The sequence below is a fragment of the Sturnira hondurensis genome, unplaced genomic scaffold, assembly GCF_014824575.4.
Source record: "Sturnira hondurensis isolate 20B ecotype Veracruz unplaced genomic scaffold, ASM1482457v3 Scaffold0008480, whole genome shotgun sequence".
NCBI classification, from domain to species: Eukaryota; Metazoa; Chordata; class Mammalia; order Chiroptera; family Phyllostomidae; genus Sturnira; species Sturnira hondurensis.
In genome coordinates, this window is record NW_028081111.1 from 9,742 (window position 1) to 25,762 (window position 16,021).

A 16,021-nucleotide genomic window follows, 5' to 3' on the forward strand; every position below is an offset into this window, starting at 1 on the left:
TGAAGCTTTCATCAGAAATTGGCAGAGGTCCATGAGCTAGCATTTGGAAACCAAACTTTATAGGTTATTAAAAATAGCTTCTGTATATTGTAAAAGTTATTTTAACTTAATTGTGGAAATTTAACCAAGCAAAAAAAAACAATCAAGGATGTAAAGCAGAATTTATATCATTTTTATTCAACTGGAAACTAAGATTTATTTAAATGATAAGTCAACAGGAACAAGAAGTGGTTCGACAGCCCTAGTAACAGGTTTCTCAAGTGTGGGATGGACAGGTAGAGGAACCTGGCCATCACTCAGGAAACTGAGCATATTAGCTCTGAGAAGATCAGTGACTGCACCTTTTGACTCAGCAGGATACTTGAACAGATTAGCAAGTGACCTCCTTCAAACTTAGCTCCCTTCCTCCCTTAGTTGTCCAGCAGAGGTAATAATGCTTCATTCACTCCTCCAGAAGCTCCATTTTGTCAAGGAACTCAAGGGGCTTGATTCTGCTGTACAAATCCATCATACTCATGACAGATGCTGCTTCCCACCCATTCAATGGGAATCATATTTTCTGAGGTTTCTACCCCCACCAGGGTCACATTGTCATCTCCATGGTTTTCAGTCATGATCTGCCCAAACCAGTCACCCATGTTCATGTGTTTGTAGTTATGAAAGTGGCAGTCCTCAAACTGTTGGCTGCCCACCTGATTAGGTTTGCAGACTACTCTGGAGTCTGTAGACCAGAACACGCTCAGTTATCACAGGTGTCACAATTGTGTATTCATGTTATTTTTCTTTAGTTTCCCTCTAGTTAAGATAAATCTTGAAGATCTGCTTCATTTAAGGCATATCTCTGAATCTGAGTGTCCATCAATTTGAAATGTATCCTCTGAATGTAATTCTAAAACGGATTTTGAATTTGATGATGTACAGCTTTCTTGTGACTATCAATAGAAAGTTAATTTCAAAATATTTACTTGGAAGAAGATCTTGATTCTTTTTTAAAAAAATATTTTATTTATTTCATGGGTTGCAGGCCAGTTCCCAGCAGGGGACACATGAGAGGCAACCATTTATATTTCTCTCCTTCTCTCCTTCCCTTCCCTTCTGAAGATAAATAAATAAAAAATCTTTAAAAATATTTTATTTATTTCTCTTTAGAGATGAAGGGAAAGAGAGAAGGAGAGAAATATAAATGCATGGTTGCCTCTCATGTGTCCCCTGCTGGGAAATGGCCTGCAACCCAGGCATGTGCCCTGGCTGGGAATCGAACCGCGATCGTGTGGTTCGCAGGCCCGTGCTCAATCCACTGAGCTACACCAGCCAGGGCCAAGATCTTGATTCTTAAATATTCAGAATGTGGTACCCATCCCAGCCCCAAGTTTTAAAGTGTGACAGTGACATTCTGTCTTCTGTAAAAATGCTTTTGTAAGTTGACTAATGCCATGGACTTGAGCAAAATATCCTCTGTTAATTTCTGGGGCCTTTCTCTTTTAGACAGACAGTCTCACAGATGCTGGATGTAAGGGTCATCCCAGTAGCCAATGCTCACTGCAAACCTCTTGCATGTAGAAACATTTTCAGAGGTGCTGGCACCCCTTCTTTATTTGTTTTGATCAAGGGAGAAGAACAGGAATTGAAAATGGGCCTCCCCAGGTTTGTGGCTATGGGTGTGCAGGTTCTGGGGCTGCTGTGCCCACTTGAGACATAACAGTAAGGTTGACAGCCACTGGGGGAATGCTATACCATTTTTAAAATAAGTATGTTGGAACATATAAGAACTATGTAAGTACTGAAATTAGGTTAGGAATTGTGGAAGTTTTATTCTTTTTCTTTCCTCTAAAATTCATCTTACAGACTTTTATTGTATTACAGAAAAGCAAATGTGATACATTTCCCACTTCTAGGGGCAACACCTGGACTGCTGCATTAAATTTTCTGTGTAGCTTGAGTTTGGGAACAAATACACCATTATAGGTTGACATTGGGTTCATAATTTGTAGACAGAGGGAATGATTAGAATCAGGAATGTGCTGATAAAAATTTAAACATGAAAGATCTGTAATTTTACCAAACACCTACAGCTTAGATTTATTTCATTTTTCTCTCATAAACTGAGCACCTATTATGGCATAAGCACCAAGTACCCTAGGTATCATGATCATCGAATCCCTCATCAAGTCCTAAAAGTCCAAAATGATGGAGTCACATCTAATGTAAGGGTCTGCTTCCAAAGTTAGATTGTAAGATAAACATAAGAGACAAAATGTTGGGCTAACAACAAGTGTTGTTAAAATATGAGATAGCAGGACCTATTGGATGCTGCTGGTGGGAGTGTATGTTGGCACAGCTCTCTTGAAATCAACCTAATGAATTACGTAAAGTTAAGATGAGTACACCATACAATGCATCAATTATATTCCTAGGTATATGCCTTGTGGAAATTTTTGCACAGTGTACATGGAGACATATAGAAGATTGTGGGGGCAACTTTGCCCACAAAGACACCCCCTCCCACCGCGTGCCACGGAGAAAAGTGAAACTACCAAGACATGATCTGCTTGGGGAGGAAAGGTGGCTGATCCCTCAAAGGGGAAGGGCTGTGAGGGATCAGCCCCCCTTCCTCAAGGGGCTTTTATTGTGTTCATTTGCACAAGAATACAGGTAAGGATCAAACAACCATAGCATTCAAAGAACTACCAGGGCTTATTCTTAGTCAGGGTCAGATAGCTAAAGAGCCATAAAACTTTGAGGAACAAACTTTTTCCTTGGACCCTTATCATTTAAATGAGAGCATTCTAAACAAAGCAGGTTTCACAGGATCTTATATATTCTTTCTTAGGCCTGATCACCCCGGAGTACCCGCCTTTTCCAGCACAGCGCTGCACTGCCTTCCCCATCATAGGTTTTTAGGCTTAAGTGGGTTATGTCAGAATAGCCGCAGGACAAAGGTCCATCACTCCCTCTTTGTTGCAGCCCCCTCCCCCTGAGTTCTTACATGATGGCCTCCCAAGTGATCGTGTCTGGCTTAGGTTGCCCCTCCTCTGAGGGGCCGTACCGGTCATAGACTAACCAACCAAATGTTGAGGGCAGGGGACAATCTTTGTCTCCTTAGTGGCTCACATTTCGGAGGTCGCTCACTCAGCCCTAGCTGTGGGGGGCAGCCACAACTCCTGAAACCAGGCAGAGAAGTTCCCAACCAAAGACTTTTTGTAACAGCAATTATCTATCTATTTGGTGAGAGGATGGATGTATAGGAGCACAGTGAAGAAATGGCAATGAATGAACCAAAATTACTTGTACAAATATGGATGAGTTTCATCAAGAGGAGGGAAAACAGTCACATATACTTACATAGCAAGATTAGATTTACATAATATGCAAAACCCAGCAAAACTAAACAAGATATTGTTTAAGGGCTTATTTATATGTGGTAAAACAATAAAGAAAAGCAAGAGCATGAGAACCCCAAACTTCAGGATGCTTAATCTCCAGGGAGGTGGATGTTTATAGCTATGAGCAAGGCACACAGAAGCAGCATCAATCTCCCTGCCAGTGCTGCTATCTTCAGATGACCAGTGAACACAGAGGTGCTCATTTTATTGTCATTATGGAATTTCTAAGCAAATGTTATAGATACATATAACAGGAAGAGTTGCTTTCATCTTCCATCCCACCAACTCCCATTGAAAGATGTGGCAAGCTGTGGCTGTAGTGTAAATTGGTACAATTGTTATTTCTTTTTCCTGTACTTCTCATTTCTTATTTTCTCCTCTATTATTTTATTATCTTTTATTCATCTCCTGCTCTCTCTCTCTTTTCCTACCAGTTCAGTAGCTTAAATGCTGAATGATGTAGTCCCCATAAAATAAACACACACACACACATACACACACACACCCCCCTTTAAAGGTTTCCTAGAAAACATCTATCTGCAGAACTTTGTGGATCAGTATGAAAACCTAGCCTAGAAAAACCAAAAAGGCTTAATAGACTTCACATGTAACTGAGATTCTCAGAGAAATTTCATCAAAGATGACCCAATACTGTGTCATTCATGCAAAATGCAATAAATGTGGATTTTTTTTTAAAAAAGCAGTGTTATCTGAGCCCTGATATAAATGCACTCTTTGACATTTGATGATTCCTTTAGTTGATGGAAACCTTACATTTGTCATCAGTGTAAGGGTTCCAGGAATGGGGGTTAGACCAAAGGTTCTCAAAAGTGTTGTTGCTGCAGTAGGGGCATCAGCATTATCTGACTGAATTGTGGGTTGAATTGTGTCCCCCCAAATGTGTTGAAATCCTCCCAGTATCTCATAATGTGACCTTATTTGGAATAAGGTCTTTACAGAAGTAGTTGTATTAAAATGAGGTCATTAGGGCTGGTCCTAATTCAATATGACAATAGTACATGTAATAAAAGGAAGCTTGCATGTAGACACAGATATGTACAGAGGGAAACAATGTAAAGACACAGAGAGAAGATGGGCATCTACAAGCCATGGACCACCTGAGGTCACCAGAAGCAAAGAGAGAGCTGGAACAAATTCTGCCTCATAGGCCTCGGGAGAAATCAACTCTACTGATAAGTTGATCAACCTTCCATCCCCTGGAACTGTGAAACAATACATTTCTGTTGTTTAAGCCCTCTGGTTTATGGGATTTTCCTTATATCAGTATTAGGAATCCATGCAGTGTATTGGCTGTAAAATGTACACGTTTGATACTCCTTCCTTCAAGAGGTGGAGTCCCTTCCCTTAAGGGTGAGCTGGATATGTTGACCTGCCTTCGAGGAGTAGAATGAAGTGGAAGTCACTGTGTACACCTTTGAGTCTTCATCACAAAAGGTACCATGGTTCCCTGTTTGCTCTCTCTTGAAGTGCCCACTCTGGGGAACTCAGATGTCCTATCACATGACAACCCTATGCAGAAGTCTGTTCAGTGAGAAAGTAAAGCCTCTTGCTAACAGTCCTGGAAGTGTACCTACAGGAAGTCTTCAAATGACTGCAGCTTCCATCAACTTCTTGACTGTCACCTCATGAGAGATTCTGATCTGAGACTCCTGAGCCACGAAAACATGGGGGAATTTGTTATGCTGCAATAGACAGCTACTACACCTGGAAATTTGTTAGATATGCAAATTCTTGGGTCCCAATCCAGACCTATTACATCTGCAGGTGAGGTCCAGCATAAAGATCTTTAAATAATTCAGAATTGTCATTTTGTTTGGTTTTAGTTTTTGAGTTTACAATCCGTTATTTCATAGTAGGTCAGATTACATTACATTCAATCCACTGGCAATGCTCTTTCTGTCCTGATAATCTAGCAGATTCCTACACATTTTTTTTTGTGTGTGGGTATGTGTTAAAATATATAACATAGAATTTACTGTTTTAACTTTTTATAAGTGTACAGTTCAATGGCATTAAGAACATTCACTGTGTTGTACAACCATCACTGCCCTCCATCTCCAGAACTTGCTCATCTCCCCAAAGTGAAACTCTGAGCACATAAAACAAGAAGTCTCATTTTCCTTCCCCACAGCCCCTGGTAATCACCATTCTACTTTCTATCTTTGTGAGTTTGACTATTATAGGAATTTCATGTAAGTGGAACCATCAGTATTTGTCCTTTTTGTGCCTGGCTTATTTTACTTAGCATGTTTTCAAGGTTCATCCACATAATAATCGCATGTATTAGAATTTCATTCCTTTTTAAAGCTAAATAATTATTTCATTGTTGCTACTCCATTGTATGTATATACCATATTTTGTTTATCTATCCATCTGTCTAGAGATACATGATTTGTTTCCACATTTGGGCTATTGTGAATAATGTTGCTATGGGCATGGGTATACATGTATCTGCATTCAATTCTTTTGGCTCTATACCTACAAGTGGCATTGTAGAATTCTTATTTTTATTGTGACAAGATTTTTAACTTAATCTACACAGGAAGGTGCCCACCTGCCTGTGTAGATTGGAAAATAACTTGAATGGAATTTAAATCTGCAACTTGAAAAGTCTTTAATTATCTATACCACTCCCAGCCAAATAAATGTATATATGGTGCATGAAAAAGAATAATGTAAATCTCACTGGAGTTTGAAAATATTTATGAGAAGTAATTTTGGTGCAAAATTGCAATACATCAAGCTTCCATAACAGAAAGACTGAATCTGTCTCAGACTACAAACTAAATCTATTCTCCCAAAATGCATATACCTTACTATATTAATTGAATTTTAATAAATAATGAATTAAATAAATATCTACTTTGTCTTTTCTCCAGTATGGACCCAATCTATCTACATGTGCTCTTTACCTATGAGCTGTCAGTTTTGTATGCTGGGCAAGAGACAGCACTTAGGGAGCTGTCAGCCAGCACAGTTATAGTGCTTCAAGAATCATTTTTCCAGGCTTCCTTATCAAAAATAAAACAAATTTACATGGAACATAAAGATGAATTGATCACACCATTTGCTGTGCATTGAAAATGACTTTAAACATGCACAAGTTCAGGAGCACTGTGCTTAGGGCCACTGTCTTCCTCACCGTGTTTATAATTGCTTTCCATAGATGCTGTCTTTTAAAAGAAGTGCATATAGACAGTGAAAGTAGTTATTTCAATAGGGTGGTTGGATTATGAGTGGGTCCACTATTTGAAATAATAGTGTGTGGAAAATATTCTGTGACATTATAGCTATTTCTTTCACCCACACGCTAAGCATGGATTTGGGCTCAATACAGGACTCCTGGTGATAGATGCTGAGTGGAAGCAAAGAAGATCTAAAAAATGGAACTAAATGCTCAAAATTATAGACTGGATATAGTCAATACACTAGATCTTTCAGAATGAAAAAAACATGCAATGGAAATGTATCACAAAGAGCACAGCTAAAATAAACACAGGCTCAGTGATCAAATTCCATAAACATGACCCAAACTGAACTTCTGGAGGCATGAAAGAGACTATTTTAGGACAGAGGAAATACCACTTTACAGAGCAGGGGAGTAAACTATGAAGTGCTTTGATCTTAAGAAGTTGATGCAGCCTGAAAAGGTAAGTAAATTTTTAAAAAAAGACTGTGATACAGACCTGAAAAAAGAGAAATGTTTTGAAGTGTAATTTTTATTCTTATTCTTTTGAATAAGAATGAAAGGTAAGAGCAACAAATCTCCAGTGTCTCTATCAGAGATAGAGTATGAATTTAGATGGACCATGGGGTACAGGTCTTAGAAATATAAAAGAGAATTATGTAAATTCTACATGCATACACATATAAACATACATGTATAAACAATAAAAAATTTTAAAAGAATTATATAATATTATGTGGCATTAATTGTGCACTGTTCTAAGTTTAATCTCATTTAATCATAGGAACCCTTTGAGGAAGACACTATTGTTGGAAGCTGCAGGCATAGAGATGCTAAATAATTTACTAAGGTCCCACACTAGGAAGGGATGTGTCCAGACGACAGGACTCAGGAGCACCCACAGAATGCCCCTATACTGTATTATGTCCAGTCTTACACAGGATTGCTAGTTAGGCAGGGATATATTAAGAGCCTTCGATCTTGTCTGTGTCCATGGCATCTGCTCACTGTTACCATTCACTTCAGGAACCCAGGTCACTTGTTTTCTTGCTTCAGCACCAAACTCCACTTAACTCTGTCTGCTGCTCTCACTCAAAGGACATGAGATTACATCTGTCTAGGGTACTTTTCAGAGGGCAAAAAACTGTCCCTCAGATAAGTTTTCCTTGGCCCGTACTGTGTGGGTGTATGTGTCAAATTTAAATATGAATGTGATAGGGGAGCTCTAGAGTTAAAAATTTTAGCTGTAGTTATTATAGTTGATAGGCTTAAGTGATTAATGCATGTAGACAGCTGTTATTCCAAGAACTGGAATACGTGACTCCAGGAGATCAACAAGCAAATTCAACCTTTATGCTCCAGGGGGTCCACTAGTCAGGGAAGATGGTATCTGAGCCATTGTGTTGGGGGGTGCAGGGCTGGGAATACAAGAAAGAAAACTGTACTTGAACAAAAGTTAAATAAATAAATAAAAAAAGAAAGGAAGTCTGTGATGCAGATAAGGAAATGTTGATCAACAGAGAAAGAAATGTTAGGAAAATTGCTGCTCAATTGCAGTCTTATCTGAATAACTCTTTCCCAAACCCCTAGCCTACCCTTTTCTTCTCATTATCAAAAGGTCCACCTGAGATGAGACGTTAAGGCTTTTTTTTAAAGACTTTATTTATTTATCTTTAGAGAGGAAGGGAAGGAGAGAAGGAGAGAAATATCAATGTATGGTCGCCTCTCGTGAGTCCCCTGCTGGGAACTGGTCTGCAACCCAGGCATGTGCCCTGACTGGGAATCGAACTGCGATCGTGTGCTTCACAGGCCCGCACTCAATCCACTGAGCTACACCAGCCAGGGCAGACGTTAAGACTTTTTAGAGTACATAACCTGCCATCTTCTCAGAACACCAGCATCTGAATTAAAGGGCCCATAAAAATTCAATCCTTATCTGTATTTATAGGATCTGTTAGTAAAAGGCATGAACACCAACCTTCTGGTTTTAAATGCTTTAGGTTGTTTACACCTTTCCTTTATCACATCCCCACCTCTCTTGGTGTCCTAATCTGGCTGTTCCCAGATTTGTGTTAATACCAGGTTTCTATGGTGCCCACTCTGAGTGCTACACATATATGCATTAGATGAATGCTTTCTGATACAAACACGAGCCCCCAAACTACTCACATTTTGCCTACTCAAAGATGGTTAGGGATGCTGGGGTTCTAGAACCCGAGAGATTCTTCCAGAAAGGCCAATCAGGAAACTGGATATTTCATGATTCAGTGACATGGATAAACCTACCTAACATCTTCACTTCACTGCCCAGCTAGTAAGTGGAATTTTGATACTTTAGGAAACAAAGAACTTAATCAACACAAAGACTATTTTATCTTTGTCACCTAATGTTTATTGATACATACTTTGGAAGGCTCTGTGATAAGAAACTTAGGTATAAAGATGGCGCCTGTCTTTCAGCAACTTATAATCTTAGAGAGAAAAAGATATTTACACAAATATGATTATTCTAAATGTGATATGGTCACAAAACAATTATAAAGTGATTTGGGAATTTGAAAAGGAAAAAAATTACTTCCTGCCTAATGGATCAAGATTTCCTAATGTTTTATAGAACTGCAAATCAAAATAAGGAAACCATGTAACTCATTTCTTTACATTATGCAGAACCACTTCTAAACTTGGTCTCAAAGCAATTAACCTACCACATTTTATATTACCTGCAAAGTAGAATATTTTTATTTCAATTTATCAAATCAGGCGATTAAGAATTATTCTTAAACATTCTTAAATGACTCTTAAGTATTTGCATGTCACCTTTCCTATTTTCACTGGAGAAACTTCCCTGGCCCATTTTCCAAATGTTTTCTAAAATCAAGTGTCTTATCTGAAATCTGAAATTGTGTCCAATTTCATCAAGCACCTTACAGCTTAGTGTGTGAGTAAACTATCTTATTTCTTTACGAATAGTTTGCTTCATTAGATTGTAAACACCTGCATGGGGTTATTTTAACTTTAGATTCAAAGGAACATTTTACCCTGGGAAATACAGATTTCTGAAATAAGAATATTGGTTTTCAAATGAGGCTACATTCTTAATGACCTTTGAAATTTAGAAACATTTATGTTTATATGGTAAATTCATGATTTCTTGCTGTTTTATTTATATATCCAGCACTCTTTTTAAAAAAATTCTCACTCAAAATATATTTACTGAGTTTTAGAGAGAGAGAGAGAGAGGAAGGAAGAGGGAGACAGAAACATCGACCGGTTACCTCCCATACGCACCCCAACTGGGGATTGAACCCACAACCCGGGTATGTGCCCTGACAGAGGGTGGAGCCCATAACCTTTTGGTGTATGGGACAGTGCTCCAACCAACTGAGCCACCTTCTGGGGCTCCAGCACTCTTTATATATAGGTTGCTTACCTCAGGACATACGCTTGTCAAATATTCATATTCTTTATAACATTTTATCTAATCAGAGCAACGTGTTCCTTTATGTCAGAATCAAGAGCTCAGTTTAAGAATTCAACTATTCATGAAGTTTATAACTGGGAAGATAAAATTGATAGTATGAGTTAGCATAACTTCCAAATTTGTAATATACATTTGGTCAGTGTTGGAAAGAGAGAACCTAAGAAACAAATGGGAATTTAGTCTTCATCTTTTGTTTTTGTTATGCAAGTAATCAGACTTACAGGCTCACACTTTTCTAACAGTAGGGCACAAACATTTGTTAGTAACATTGTATTCATCTGTCCTCAACTGCAGGTGGAATTTTTTTTTAACCAGGTATTAACTAACTTACAAAATGATTGAAAGGGAGGGTAGATCAAGCTGTACTGAATTTGGGAGAACAAATGGATGCCTCATGCTCTACCCATCTAACCCACTTAATAAAGTTACAAATTTAAGTCTCAGGTGAGGGCCTCTGATTGGTAGAAACTAAATCGTATACGGAACTCTAGCTGCAAGGAAATCTTTAACTTTCCAGCCAGCACTAGCATTCAGGAGGGAAGTGATTTTTTTTCCTGCTCTGTTCCTATCAGTTTTCTGAACAGTACCCATTACCTAGAAGCTGGGCCATGAACGTTTATTGAAAGAAAGAAATTAGAAGGGATGTTGAGTAAGCTAATCCATGGTTTTCACAACAACCACTTAATAGGGATGTTGCTTTAAAGGGGGCTTAAGTATCTAGTAGAAGCTTAGAAGAAATAAATTGGAAGTCCTTTTCAAATCCCATGAGGGCAAGATCCATGTCTGTATTACTCATATTGTATCCCCAGCTCAACTGTGCCTGGCACAATACTAGGCTATCAATGAAACCTTGTTGATCGCGTGAATGATTACATAAAATGTAAGTTGTCTTTTTCTCCTATCTCTCTACCTTTCTTCAGTGGTCAAGATTCAAATACTGAATGTTATATAATTTTTGATATTATATAGCTATTATATTTGTTAATCATGTCATTTAATTTCCCTTTCCTAAATTGACAATGTGTACATTGTGTACACATTGTGTACAATATGTACATTTCCTAAAATGAGGATTTGTGTGTTTTTTTGCACATTCTTTCTATACTGATGGCTAAATTTATTTTGATGCTTAGTCAACTCAGTGTAAAGCTGGTCATTGTACCAACAGTGTAGTTGTCTAATGGGTTCATTTCTATTTTTTATTGCACAGAAAGTATTATTGAAGAGTTTCGTCCTTGCAGAAGATGATTTCCTTCTAACCATAGAAAATAGCATGAAAATGCAAAATTATTAATCAGATAATAATGAATGTCAAATCAGTTTTCCAAACAGCATGTTCTTGATGTGTCTTTATTTCTACGATTTGGGGTGAAGAAAAATCTTGATAGTGTTTTAGCAAATGCCTCCTTCTCTTGTTTCCATATTCATAATAGGTTTTTCTACTTATTTTTTATTCCTTATTTTTTAAACTCTGAGTTTTCCTTTCCTAAAATAAAACATTGATATTTCATTTTCTGCACAGAATATGTGGAAACCTCAATTTTTTGAATGGAGGAAACCACTTATTTACCCCAAATATTTATATAAGATTTCATGAAATTCTCCTTATTTTATGTGCAGACCCAACATCTGCATGTTTCTATAAATAAATTATTGTAATGATTATTCAGTTGAAGTACCCAAAGTTCAGCATCATATAAAGTTAATTTGTTGCACATTATAAACAACTCCATGTTTTATTTTACAAATACACACTATGTAAGACTTGTTTTTCCCCCAAAATGAGGCTTATAACCATATGTAGAACTAAATGTATACTTCATATTTATTCAATAATTTATGTTTTCAAACTGTTTTTACATGTTTTACCTTTTTTGATTCTCATAACAACCTAATTAGATTTTAACCATACTAGAAACTATGCCAAGTTTGGATACACTGGCTTGCATATTCTAAATGCTAAAAGCACATATTAACAATGAAACAATGTTATTTTATCTTTAGAATGAAGAAATCTATTAAAACCATAAAAATAAAGCACTTCAGGTAAAAATAAAACAGTAAAAACATGGTTTTGAAAACAAAATAACCTCTTAAATTTCTTAAGTGTTCTTAATTCCTTCACACACACATGCACAAATATATACACCATAAACAAAATTACTCTGAATAACATGAAACAAAAATCATCCCTTAATGATTTTTGAAATAACCTGAGCACCACAACCACTTATTTACCCTTAATTTTTACATAAGAGTTCTTTTCACCAGAGCTCAAGCTTATTCTTCAAATCCCAAGAAACAGACTTCCGGTCAAGATGGAAGCAAAGGTAAACACACCTCACACCTTCACACAACAATAGCATAAATTACAACCAGACTACAAAACAAATATTACCCAGAATTATCAGAAAATTGAGCTGTATGGAAGTCTGAAAACCAGTGACTTACAGAAGCCACATTCATCCAGATGGGTACGTGGGGCTGATGTGCAAAGAGATGTGGAAAGGTGCAAAGACACAGAATAGACAGTCCCAAATACATGTGTAGTGGATAAAAATTTGGAGGGATATTTAGGGAGTGAGGGATCCAAGCCTTACACTAGACCACACAGTCCAGGGTTCCAGCACTAGGAAGGTAAGTCCCCATAAATTCTGGCTGTGAAAACCAGCGGGGTTTAGGGTGGTGGAAGAAACTGGGATGAGACTACTCTTAAAGGGCCCACAATGGACTTAGGACTCACGAAGACCCACACCTGTAGGATTCAGAACCAGAGCAACAGCTGGAAGGGCATCAGTGGCGTGTGGGAAGAAAGTGAAATGACTGGCAACAGGTGAGTGCTGAGAGACAACTACCTCCCAGGCAAAGCTCCAGAGGCTAGAGAGTAGCATTGTCCCCTCTCTGAAACCTCCCCCACAGAAAACCACAGAGCAGTGACATGGGTTGCTATGCCTGAGTGATTACCTAAGCCTCCACCGCATACAATTTACAGGTGCACTTTTCTACAATAAGCCATGCTAAGACAGGGAGTCAAAGCAGCTCTTCTTAATACACAGAAACAAGCACAGGAGGGCTGCCAAAATTAAGAGACAAGGAAACATGGTCCAAATGAAAAAAAAAACAAACAGAAAAAAACTCAAGAAAAAGAACTAAACAAAATGGAGGAGATAAGCAACCTATCAGAGGAAGAGTTCCAAATACTGGTTATCAGGATGCGAGGGACTCATTGGGTACTTCAACAGCATGAAAAAGACTTAGGCAGAAATGAAGGTTACAGTAAGTGAAATAAAGAAAAGTCTGTCCTGGCTGGTGTGGCTCAGTGGACTGAGTGCCAACCTGTGAACCAAAGGGACACAAGTTCGATTTCCAGTCAGGGCACATGCCTGAGTTTTGAGCCAGGTCCCCAGTAGGGGGCAAGCACATATTTATGTTTCTCTCCCTCTCTTATTCACTCCCTTCCCCTTGCTTTAAAAATAAATGAAGTCTTTAAAAAGAGAGAGAAAGAAAAAGAAAAATCTACAGGGAATCAAAAGTGGAGAGGATAAAGCTGAGAATCAAACCAACAATTTGGAACACAAGGAAGAAAAAAAGCATTCAATGAAGAGAGCAAGAAGAAAAAAAGAATTATAAAAAAACAAGGATAGAATAAGAGGTCTCTGGGAAATCTTAAACATACCAACATCTCAATCATAGGGGTGTCAGAAGGAGAAGAGGAAGAGCAAGAAATTGAAAACTTATTTAAGAAAATAATAAAACAAGAAGGAAATAGACATGCAAGCCCAGGAAGCACAGAGAGTTCCACACAAGGTGGACCCAAAGAGGATCACACCAAGACATATCATAATTAAAATGCCCAAAGTTACAGAAAAAGAGAGAATCTTAAAAGCAGCAAGAGAAATGGAGACAGTTATCTACAAAGAAGTTCCCCGAAGATTGTTGGCTAATTTCTCAAAAGGAACTTTGGAGGCTAGAAGGGAATGGTAAGAAGTATTCAAAGCAATGAAAAGCAAGGACCTACAACCTAGATTACTCTATCCAGCGAAGCTACCATTTAGAATGGAAGGGCAGATAAAGTATTCCCAGACAAGGTAAAGCTAAAGGAGTGCATCATCACCAAGCCATTATTACATGAAATGATAAATGAAATTATATAAGAAAAAGAAGATCAAACTATGAACATTAAAATGGCAATAAATTTACAACTCTGAATAATTGAATCTAATAACAAACTAAACAAATTAGCAGGACAGGTAAAGAATCATAGATGTGGAGATCATTTGGAGGATTATCAGTCAGAAGAGTGAATAGGGAGAATGGGGGGAAAGGCACAGGGAATGAAAAGCATAAATGGTAGGTACAAAATAGACAGGGGGAAGTTAATAACAATATAGAAAGTGGAGTAGCCAAAGAACTTATATGCATGACCCATGGACATTAACTAAGGGAAAAGGAATTGATGGAGGCAATAGGGGCACTGAGTGGAGGGGGCCAAAGAGGGAGAAACTGGGGCAACTGCAAAAGCAAAATCAATAAAATAGATTAAAGAAATAAATTCCGCCCTGGCTGGTGTAGCTCAGTGGATTGAGCGCGGGCCTTTGAACCACATGATCGCAGTTCTATTCCCAGTCAGGGCACATGCCTGGGTTGCAAGCCAGTTCCCAGCAGGGGGCTCACGAGAGGCGACCATACATTGATATTTCTCTCCTCCTCTCCTTTCCTTCCCCTCTAAAGATAAATAAATAAAATCTTAAAAAAAAAGAAATAAATTCCAAGTAAGAGTGACTAAAAATAAAGACTTTAAAAAATTGGCTAAGATATCTCTCCTATCAGATTCTTGCCATTTTCCTCCATTGACTTTATACTCTCCACATAAACCTTTTCTTCCTTAACTTTATAGGGATGTCTGTATTTTTTCTTATTTTGGTAAAATGAACATTACATAAAATTGGTCATCTTAAATATTTTAAGTCTACAGCTCAGTGGCGTTAAACACATTCAAATCATTGTCCAACCATCACCACCATCTATATCCAGAACTCTTCTGAAATTCTGAAACTGAAACTCCAAACTCACTAAAAAATAGCTCTCTATGCTTCTCTCCTCCAACCCCAGAAACCCACTATACTAATTTTCTTTATGAACCTGACCATTTCAGGAACAAAATATAAGAACTATATTGCTATATTATGTGTCTTTTTGTGACTGGCTTATTTCACATAGTACAATATCCTCAATGCTACAACATGAGGTACAACAATATCCTCATGTTGTAGACACAATATCCTCATGTTGTAGCATATGGAAGAATTTTCTTCCTTTTAAAAGCTGAATAATATTCTATAGTATGAATATACCATATATTGCTTACCCATTCATCTCTCAGTGGATTCTTGGGCTGCTTCCACATTTTAACTATTGTAAATAATACTGCTATGTAGTTACTATTTCCATGGAATATCTTCTTCCATCTTTTCATTTTCAAGATATTTGTATCTTTGATCAAAAGTGAGCTCTTTGTAGACAACATATAGTTGGGTCATGTTTTTAAAAATCCATTCTGCCAATCTCTCTCTTTTGAGTGAAGAGTACAATTCATTTATACTTAATTAGTGATAATTTGGACTCACTTCTCTCATTTTGCTATTTGTTTTCTCTACGCCTTATTGCTTTTTGTCCCTTATTTCCCATATGGTTATCTTTCTTGTGTTTTGTTTATATTTTTTCCAGTAAAGAGTTTTAATTCCCTTTACATTTCCTATGGTGTGTATTCTATAGATATTTTCTTTGTGGTAACCCTGGAGATTACATTTAACATCCTAAAATTGTAACACTCTAATTTTAAATTATACAAACTTAAATTCAGTAACATACAAAAGCTCTGCTCCTATACAGCTCCATCCCAACTCCCTTTTATATTTCACAAAATTACATTTTATGCATTATGTCCAA

The 16,021-nt window shown here is 37.5% G+C and overlaps 1 pseudogene; it reads right to left on the minus strand.

The window, feature by feature from the left end:
- Positions 1–370: 370 nt before the first annotated feature.
- LOC118992924 (leucine carboxyl methyltransferase 1-like) overlaps positions 371–16,021 on the minus strand; it is a 42,689-nt pseudogene continuing 27,038 nt past the window's right edge.